This window comes from Castor canadensis, chromosome 2 (genome assembly GCF_047511655.1).
Source record: "Castor canadensis chromosome 2, mCasCan1.hap1v2, whole genome shotgun sequence".
NCBI lineage: Eukaryota > Metazoa > Chordata > Mammalia > Rodentia > Castoridae > Castor > Castor canadensis.
The window spans coordinates 94,816,950-94,826,184 of NC_133387.1; the positions used below are offsets into that span (position 1 = coordinate 94,816,950).

General features: G+C 37.2%; 1 long non-coding RNA gene across 1 annotated transcript; it reads right to left on the reverse strand.

Moving 5' to 3' along the window:
• Positions 1 to 707: 707 nt before the first annotated feature.
• Positions 708 to 6,394, reverse strand: LOC141417380 (uncharacterized). Its single transcript, XR_012441920.1, has 3 exons — positions 6,112 to 6,394; positions 5,050 to 5,131; positions 708 to 3,530 (listed from the first exon to the last, which is right to left on the reverse strand). It is a non-coding gene; the product is annotated as an uncharacterized lncRNA (long non-coding RNA).
• Positions 6,395 to 9,235: the final 2,841 nt, after the last annotated feature.

Sequence of the window (9,235 nt, forward strand, 5' to 3'; positions counted from 1 at the left end):
TGCTTTTCTATGTTTTAATAAACTCTTGTTGTTTTGATAAATTTGTGGATTAACATGTAGCATCAAAATTTTTGACAGTTATCTTGACAAAACAAAACCATTTTAAGACAGTTTTGCAAATGTTATTAAGAATAACATTTTTAAGATAGTCTTGTTGTTATGAGCTTAGAGAATTAAGTTTTAGTTTAACACCAGCACATTAAATTTTGACCTTACAAAACCTTTAATGTAACTGGATTTTAGTCAACTCAATCACTTACATAAGCATTTATAAGCTCCATCTTTTTATGACAACTTGCTCTGTACCTTTATGACCACTTATTTTGTATCCCCTGGGGGAGCTTGTCTTTGTCTTTATCCTTTTTTTATTTAAAAGTATTTTTTAACCTATTATTTTTAAAAACTCATAAAACATTTTAACGTAGAACCTCATGTTTGTATGGAAAAAAAACAGAAAGAAAACAACCTTAAAATTATTTTTTGCATAAAAACAATTTATAGAAAGCCAATTTATTAATAGAGCCATGTATTATAAGATATAATTATATCCCAGATTTTATTTATGACAGAATAAAACAGGCTAAAGTCATTTTTAATTACCCAAATTTTAAGATTTCTGTTGCAGGTTGTGGCCCCCTTTTTTTCTTTTTTTCCTCCTCTGGACTAAGCCAGAGTGTTAACCCCTGAATGCCTGCATCCTAGTGGGACCTGGTTGAAATAAGTTTGAAAACCTGTTTTTTTTTTAAAGTAGCAGTAGAACAGAGTAATAACTTTTCTACATTTACTTTATAATAAGAACCATCCTCAAAATGTTTACATATTTAAATGTAAAAAGCATAAGCAGTTTGTAACAGAGATCTTTAAAACAAACACCCTAGTTTTTTTGTTACCTTGAATATCACATTAACCTTATAACAGCAGTTTAGGAACCATTTTGAAGATGCTTACATATACACGCACATGAAAGTTTTATACATTAATTATGCCAGGAAAAAATGTCAACTTAAGCACTTATAAAATGAGTTGGTTTCCAGGAGCAAATTAAATTTTGTCCAGTGCTTTAAACAAATTCACATACACACCCACACACACACAGAGTGCACTCTCAAAAAAAGAAAAAAACGTTTAAATTACACCCAGAGGGCTATCCGGTGGAATGGTGGGTGATGCATCTGTTCTCTTGGGAGTTCCCCCTTGGGAACTTAATTTTTTGTTATCTATCCCTTAACCTCAGTTGTGACTATTTCACAGGAAAAGCTGAACCCCGTAACTCTCGAAGGTGTCTCACACTTCTGCCCTGCTCCCTGAACCTGAAAGACACGGCTTCACCCTAAAAGTTAGTTACTAGCAGCCTCAGGAGATGATCTGCCTCCCCTTCTGCCTCCTGGGGCAGGTTTCGGTTTGAACCTGGGTTCTTACCAGTCTGATGAGCAGTGCTTCCACGTTGGTTCCTGTGCCTCACTGGGTTCTGTTGTGCATCCCAGGCCTTTACCCCAACTCGCCAGGAGGAGGAATCCCCCTCAGATCAGGCTGTCTGTTGGTGCCTGATGGGATCTTCTCCCAGTGGTGTAGGGGATGCACCCAGGTGACAAGGAGATAACAAATCACCATCTCCACAATCCCAGCAATGAGACCTGGAAATGTTGCAGGAATCTCAAGCTGAGATACGGGACACTGAGGCAGTTTAACAGGAAGCAAAGTTTTATTGTGCTGATACAGACTCAGCAGACTCATGTCCAAAGGTTGAGCCTTGAAAACAAAGAGGTCTCACCTTATATACTTTGCAAGCAGGTCACAGAAGCAAAAAGCAAAGCTCAACCCACATGTGGCTGCATGTGACTTCATTGGCTATTTCATTCCCCCAGTGCTAGGTGACTTTCTTCATGTTTCAGTTCTTTAAGTTTTATCTCTCTGCTTTACCATCCCTTCCCCCTGCCACATTATCAGAACACAGCCTGTTTCTTTTCTGGACTTCCTCCTTGCTACAGTTACTGACATTGTGCATAATCCAAATATTTTACCACCATCTATGCAGCTCCCTTGATGGACAGTCCTAGACTACCTTCCACTCTCTGTGCCCTCCTCCATCATGGCATTCATCCCATGCCACATGGGTGTGGCTGCTGCCCCTTAGGAAGTAAGGTCACCTAGAGCAGGTCTAGATTCTCTCTGGGGCCACAGAGTGATGCCTCCAGGATGGTGTTCTGAGAACTTTGCTTTCCAGGGCTCACCAACAGGGGAGGGTTTTGGGGAAGCCATGCATGGCACCATAATTCTTGTAGGTATGACTTTGGGTTTGTTCTTTCTGTATTGAGAAGTTTGGGGCAACAAGAGGCATTTTGGCTTGTATCCTGTAGCATTTTTATTTTCAGCAGCCTCTGGCCCTTAGCAGGACACTGCCTCCAGGTTTTTGAAGGGCAGCCTACCCTCATCTTTAAGAAAATTCTAACTTCACAAAGCTCATTCTGTGAAGAAGGAGGGAAAATGAGCACCTTTAGAAGATAGGCCATACAAGGGAGAAAATGGAAGCTAGTCGTGTTCCAGGCACTGGGATCCATGATGGGGATAGCTTGATGGGTCCAGGACTGACTGTGGAATCTGAGGAGGACTAAAGCTGAAACTGTGGGCTCTGGGGGTGAGGAGAACATGTGGAAATATGGTTAATATTCTATGTCTTTTTAGCCCAGCAACTTAGAAGTTCAAAGTCAGAATTTATTCACTTTGCATGACATCTTGTGAGAGTCTGTGGTTGAGAATTCACCCCTAATAGATTCATATTTAAACCAAATTAGGCTGTTTCTCTGAGAGTGAGAATATTTTTTAAATGATTCCTTCTCTCTTTCTTCCTAGCCAGAGCCTCTAAGATGAGTAACACCTTCTGGAAAGCTTAACAGCCCTCATCCATTTCCTTGTTCTGCTAGAAAAACATGTTCCACTGACCTGGGCACATATCTGATGTATTTCTGTTGCAGGTGCTTCATTTAAGACCTGTCTTGTAATTAAAGATAAGTGACTAAGCTTGAAATATGGAATTAGGGGGTTTTGATGTGTAAATGCTGATTTTGAATGAGAGAGAAATAGATTTGCAAAGTCTTTACAAGAATCACCAATTTTGGGAAGTCTCCATGGCATCTGCTAGTTTTACCACCTAATCAGTGACATTGTATCTACATATGTCACCAACAATTGAGAAAATAATGAAGTCTTTGTTTATAAGATATGAGTGTTAAGGATAAAGGAGATTAAATTAGAGATTAGAGATGATTCCATATTATAGAAAGTCTAGTCAATTTAATTGCTTATTCATATAAGCTTACTGAGATAGCCATAAATTCATTGCATGATGCCCTGGTAATCAAAGGTATCAAGAAGTGAATAAAATAAGACTCTTAAGATTCCATGAGCAAATGAGCTTCAGTCTTCCCTGATGTGGGCTGGACTTTCTCTGTTCTTCCCTCCAAAGTCATTCTTGATCCTTCTCTGCCCAGCACTGGAAGTTAGCTGCAAGAGCAATGGCGTGGGTCTCTTGGCTAGGTAGAAGACATGAGCACAGCGGATTAGAAGAGAGGAAGTTGGGGAATGTATTTCCAGGCTGTCTCCTGGATTCACATTGCTACTGCATGTGTTCCTCCACAGACAGCACAGCTTCTCCCTCCCCCAATGAACCACAGCTCTTTCTAAGCTCTCCATCCCCTTGACCAGATAGCTCAAAGGGTAGGAAGAGCTCCCAAATGTTAACAGCCCCAGGACCTCACCATGCCCTGTTGGTTTTCTCTAACTCTAACTCTCCCCACAGGTTTATGCGGTTTATGCACAGTTTCATCACTAAACCTTCCTCAGTTGCCCTTATTTTAGTGTGCTGGCATGCTGATTGTACATCATGCTATCCTTAGGCTTCCATAGGATTGTGTTGATGAAAGGGAAGAGGCAGTGAAAAGGTAGGCCGAGGAGACTTCATTAGAAAACTTTGGCTTTATATTGTATCCGATATTACACTACAATATTATATATTAACCAACTTCAGTCTTACAACAGTATTTGGCTATATTTATTTGCTGAAGGCTTGCATGTACTCCTAAACTCATTTCCAGACTATCAAATCACAGACGTTTCTTTGAAATAATTGAGTTCTAGGTTTTGACAGTGTTATAGCTGGTATCCTTTCCCAAATTCAGCCAACTCTGTTGTTCACCATGTCTCCATATCTTTACATCTGACTTTTCCTTAAACAATTGACACCTCAGGGGGTAGGGGGGAGAAATGGCCCAAACAATGTATGCACATATGAATAAGTGAATAAATGAAAAAAAATAAGCATTGGAAATGAGTTAACCAAATGTCCAAAAAACAATTGATACTTCTTACACATTCATCTTTCCAGCAAATTTTTAAGTGTGTGCTAACTGCTTTATCTCTCAATAAATGACAACTATGAGTCTTTTCTAAAATATTTACTTTTTGTTGCTGACTCCCTGTACTTGCCCTGCATTTGTCACATTCTACTTTCAATGTGAGTTCTGTCCATGCCTATCTGTGCCATGAGATTAAGAGCTTCCTGAAGACAGAAATATAGGAACTACATGCTTGTCAAGAACACAGAATGTACTTAGTTAATGCTTAAGGAATCAAAATGCAGCACCAACATAGCCCCCTCCCAGCCAGTAAGTGCCCAGAGCCCCTTGCCTGCTGGGGAAGAATGCCAGGACTGACTGAGCTCTTTGCCAGGAATTCACATGTGGGTTCTTGCCAATCTGGGAAATGTACACACAGGGCAGTGGTGTTATAAACCTTACCGAGGGCCTTTCTAAGAGAGCTGGAACTTAGAAGCTGCCTGATCATAGCTGTCCCAGTCACAAAGGAAATTCAGGACCTCATTTCTTCCACCCCACTCCTACCCAGAACCTTACATAATGAACCAGGACAGCTGTAATCACTCTGAAAAATCTACCTAAATTTTGGTAAAGTGGAGCCCAAAATCCTTCTCACCCTGTGCTGACTCACATGCCCAAAATATGTCTGACCAGTGAGACAGAAATAAATGATACTTACTGGCTCTGGTTCCCTTAGTCCTAGAAGCAAAGTCTGATCTGGTACAGGGGGAAAAAGTATGACAAGTCCCATCATAGAGTGACTGAAAAAAGAAAATGTATGTGATTATTTTAAAGGTACATGCATTTATTTTAAAGTGTATTCACAAACTACACCCCCACTTCACATCCACCATCACCCCCTCACCATAGAATTATTTACCTAATTACATCTTGGACTTATGACATTTACCTACATTAATAAAATGCAATTAAGCATTATAGCATGAATGAAATTAGGAATAATATCCTCTTTACAAGGATTTTTAAGGAAAAAATACCTTTCTCCTTTTCCATTAGGAATAGGTATGAATTTTCAGAGCAACTTATGTGATTTAAATTATGTTAGAAATAATGAAAAAAGTACAATTGATTCCATTTTCCTTTCTATACCAAACTTGAGAAAGGTTACAGCCAATTTCTGTAGTCTATTTGCAAGGGTGCAGGTCTCCAAGGTGTGGTTTTGCTTAACCCTCATTTCTGGCTCCATTTCATGTGCATATCCCTCTGGTCTTTTCTTTGTCTTCTCTTTTTATCTTGTCTTGAAGAATTTTCTGTCTCTAAAGGCTGACTAAGTACTTAATGGAAAAGTTTAATAATCACCCCATTCGAGCCCTAATCCACATAACTCCCAGGAAATAAGTCAAATAATTCCAAAGTTAACAGTAATAACTCTCAAAGTCAGGACCAAAATAGAAAGGTACACATTTTGCATCCTCATGTGCAAAGACCAGAGGGAGAAGGGGAGAATCCCCTGCAAACAGTTACTGCACTGCATTGAAGTGCACTCTCACTCTTCAAAATGACATTGCCTCTATTCTCTTTCCAGCATGCTTGATGACAAGAGAAAATTGATGTCCTTGACCTGGTCTTTTCAGGAATTAAAGGTAAAAACATAGTTACACACATTAATCTCGATGTTAAGGGATGCTTGAACAGGCTCTTGAGTACGGACATTGATTCATAGTTTAGATTAATTCATAATTGAAAAATAGAATCAATTGATTCTATCTTGATACCTTACCATTTGGAGCTATGCTCTTTTCCACAGGACAAAGAGAGAAGCAACACAAAGCTCCTTGGGCAGGAGTATACTGGGTGTGCCCTAGGAAGTTCAGAGAGGGGTAGTTTGTAAGATGAGAATATAGGCATCAACAGTAGGCAGATTTTATAGCTCTTAAAGGCATTGTAAGAAAACTCATTTCTTTTCTAAGTGCAAGGGGAAGCATTTGGGTGGTTTTAGATGAAAGAATGGTACCTTTAATGATTGAAATACTTGTGTGCAGGGGGTAGAATCTCAACTTTTAAGGAGGCACCATCCAGAGAGCAGAATTACTCTCTCTCTCTCTCTCTCTCTCTCTCTACATACATATATATATATATTTTTTTGTACTATTCATCCTTATGGCTGTTTCCTATTGCAGTAACAGGTCTTAAAACCAATAAAAATTAATGTCTGGATTAGTATACTCAGCAAGAGTATATTATCCTCATATGACTATATTCCTCATATGTCATGTGTCAAATTCACAGGCAGAGTATGCAAACGAGGCAAAGGACATTGGGAAGCCAATCCAGGTCCAGATAGACTCACTTGCCTCCACCACTAGAAAGCCTCTGTCTGTTCTTTAGACAGTAAGTAATATCTACAGACAGACATTTTTATACCAGCCTTATTTTGAATAGTTTAAGATTCATAAGTCTTCAAAAATAATATAGGAGCTCCTGGTTTGGACATCAGCTTGGATTATGTAAGGTATTGACATTGGGGGAATCTGGGTAAAGGGTAAATGGGAACTCTGCATTATGACAGAGTGAGAGAGAGAGAAAAAAGAGAGAGACAGAGAGGAGAGAGAATATAAAAGCTAAGGAAATCCAAGTTAAGTGTGTACTTAATTTAACAGTGCTGTACCCAGTGGATTTCCTCAACTTTTACCTTCTCTGCCATATTTTCAAATTATTTTTCAACTGATGCACAGTACTTGTATGTATTTATGGACTGCAGGGTGACATTTCAATACACATATACAATGCATAATGATTAGATCAAGGTAATCGACACATCATCTCCGACACTTATAATTTCATGTATCAGGAACATTCAGAATCCTCTCTTTTAGTTATTTTAAAACATTCAATTGGTTGCTAACAATAGTCATCCTACTGTGCTTCAGCACACTAGAAGCCATACCTCCTATCAAACTGCAGTCCTGCTGCACTTGTTAACCATCCTCGTCTCCATCCTGCCCTCCACCACACCCATCTCAAGAAAATACTCCATTTTCTACTTCTTTGAGATCAAATTTACCTTCCACATATAAAAGAGAACATGCAGTATTTAAGCTCCTATGCATGACATTTACTTATCATTACATGAAGTCTTTCTAAATTATCAGTGTATGTGTATTGGAAGATTGTTAGCACTATGAAATTTGATCCCATGTATAGAACCTGTGTTGGCTTCCCCATGTCCCTTCCCTCATTTGGATGCTCTACCTATGAACTTGAGGCAAGACATACAAGGTGGATCTTGTTAAATTTAATCCAATCTTATTAATTTTTATTGCTGTGAACACTTGTAGAATTTAAGTTTTTTGGCTATGAGTCTAGAGACACAGAACTGTTCCATCTCTACAAAGAGACTGATGTACTACTGTTTAACTATCATTTGTTGTAACAAAAGCAAGCTTTTGTTTTACAAATTTACTAAACATGTACATGAATAATATTTCCATTTGTGCTTCTATATTTAGCATTCAGTTTATTAAAATCTATAAATCTACTTAACACAATGTTTCTAAACATTTAAAAATCATAAATGCATAAATATTTACATATTTTATTGATTCTCTTAAATATTTAGACCTTGATCTAAAATGCAATTAACCACACTCTCTAAAACATTTTAATAAAATCAAGAGTCTGAAGTGTCAAATTATTTTATTTGATTTAGTCACCTTGAAAACAAAACATCCAAAGTATCAGCATGATCTCAAGATACATATTTATATTTTTACTTGCCCTAATACTTGTCTGAACTTATTTTATATCTCCTCAGAGTTACAGTGGTTTTGACAGTCAAAATGAAATACTATGTCACTCAAATTTGTTAAGACTATGGTTCTGGAGTATTAATTAATTGGTCTGATCCTTGGTCATAGCATGATCTGGTATGTCTTCTAGGATCTTTCAAAGCTAGATAAGTGCTCATAAGTTCCATTTTTTACAACTGACCCTTATTTATAAATAGAATTTTTAAAGATTATACATTCAAACATAACAAAGCCAAACGAAAAGGCTTTGTTTTGCTTTTTGCTCCCTGAGATGAGTTGCAAAATCCACCATCATCTCAACTTTATTTGTAATTTTGAATAATTCTTAGCATCTGTCGAAATGTGGAATGCTTTATTCTCATCTTGTTATAATTAGTGGACTTATCCAGGGTTTTATAAATCAGAAGATGAGAATCTAGTCTGTGAAGTCTTCTTTCTCTTTAGGTTTTCCCAATGGTCCATAACTTTGATGCACTTTCCAGAATTCTCCCTACAACTGGTTATTCCCTCAGTCCTTCCTATTCTTAATGAATTTTCTTCTTTTTCCAGAGACATTTTCTTTGCTCCTGATCCCCATTGTTGCCTACATAGAAAAAGAAGAATTTATATATATATAACTTTCTTATATATGTGATATATTAAAATTACAGATAATTTTCTACAAATATATATATTTATTATATATAATATATGCATATTTTATATAATATATACATATTATATATATATGTCATTGGAACAACATTCACTCACATGTATCAACTATCCCATGGACATCATAGAGAATAAAAATAATCACATACTATTATGGTCATCATTTAAATTTTGTTTTTATTTTAAAGGTATCTTTTAATCCATTTAACTTTTTATAATTGTTTGTTATTTTTAATTAGGTTTCACCATGATATTTCATACATGCATATATTGTACTTTGATAGATTAACCATCCCTATTGCTCCCTGTTTCTACCCCATTTTTCAACACTTTACATACAGACATGATGTTTCAATATTATTTCACCCCATTATTCTCTTTCTCTTATCCTCTCCCCATCATCCTCCAAAACCGTTCCACAGTTACACTCAATTACAATCA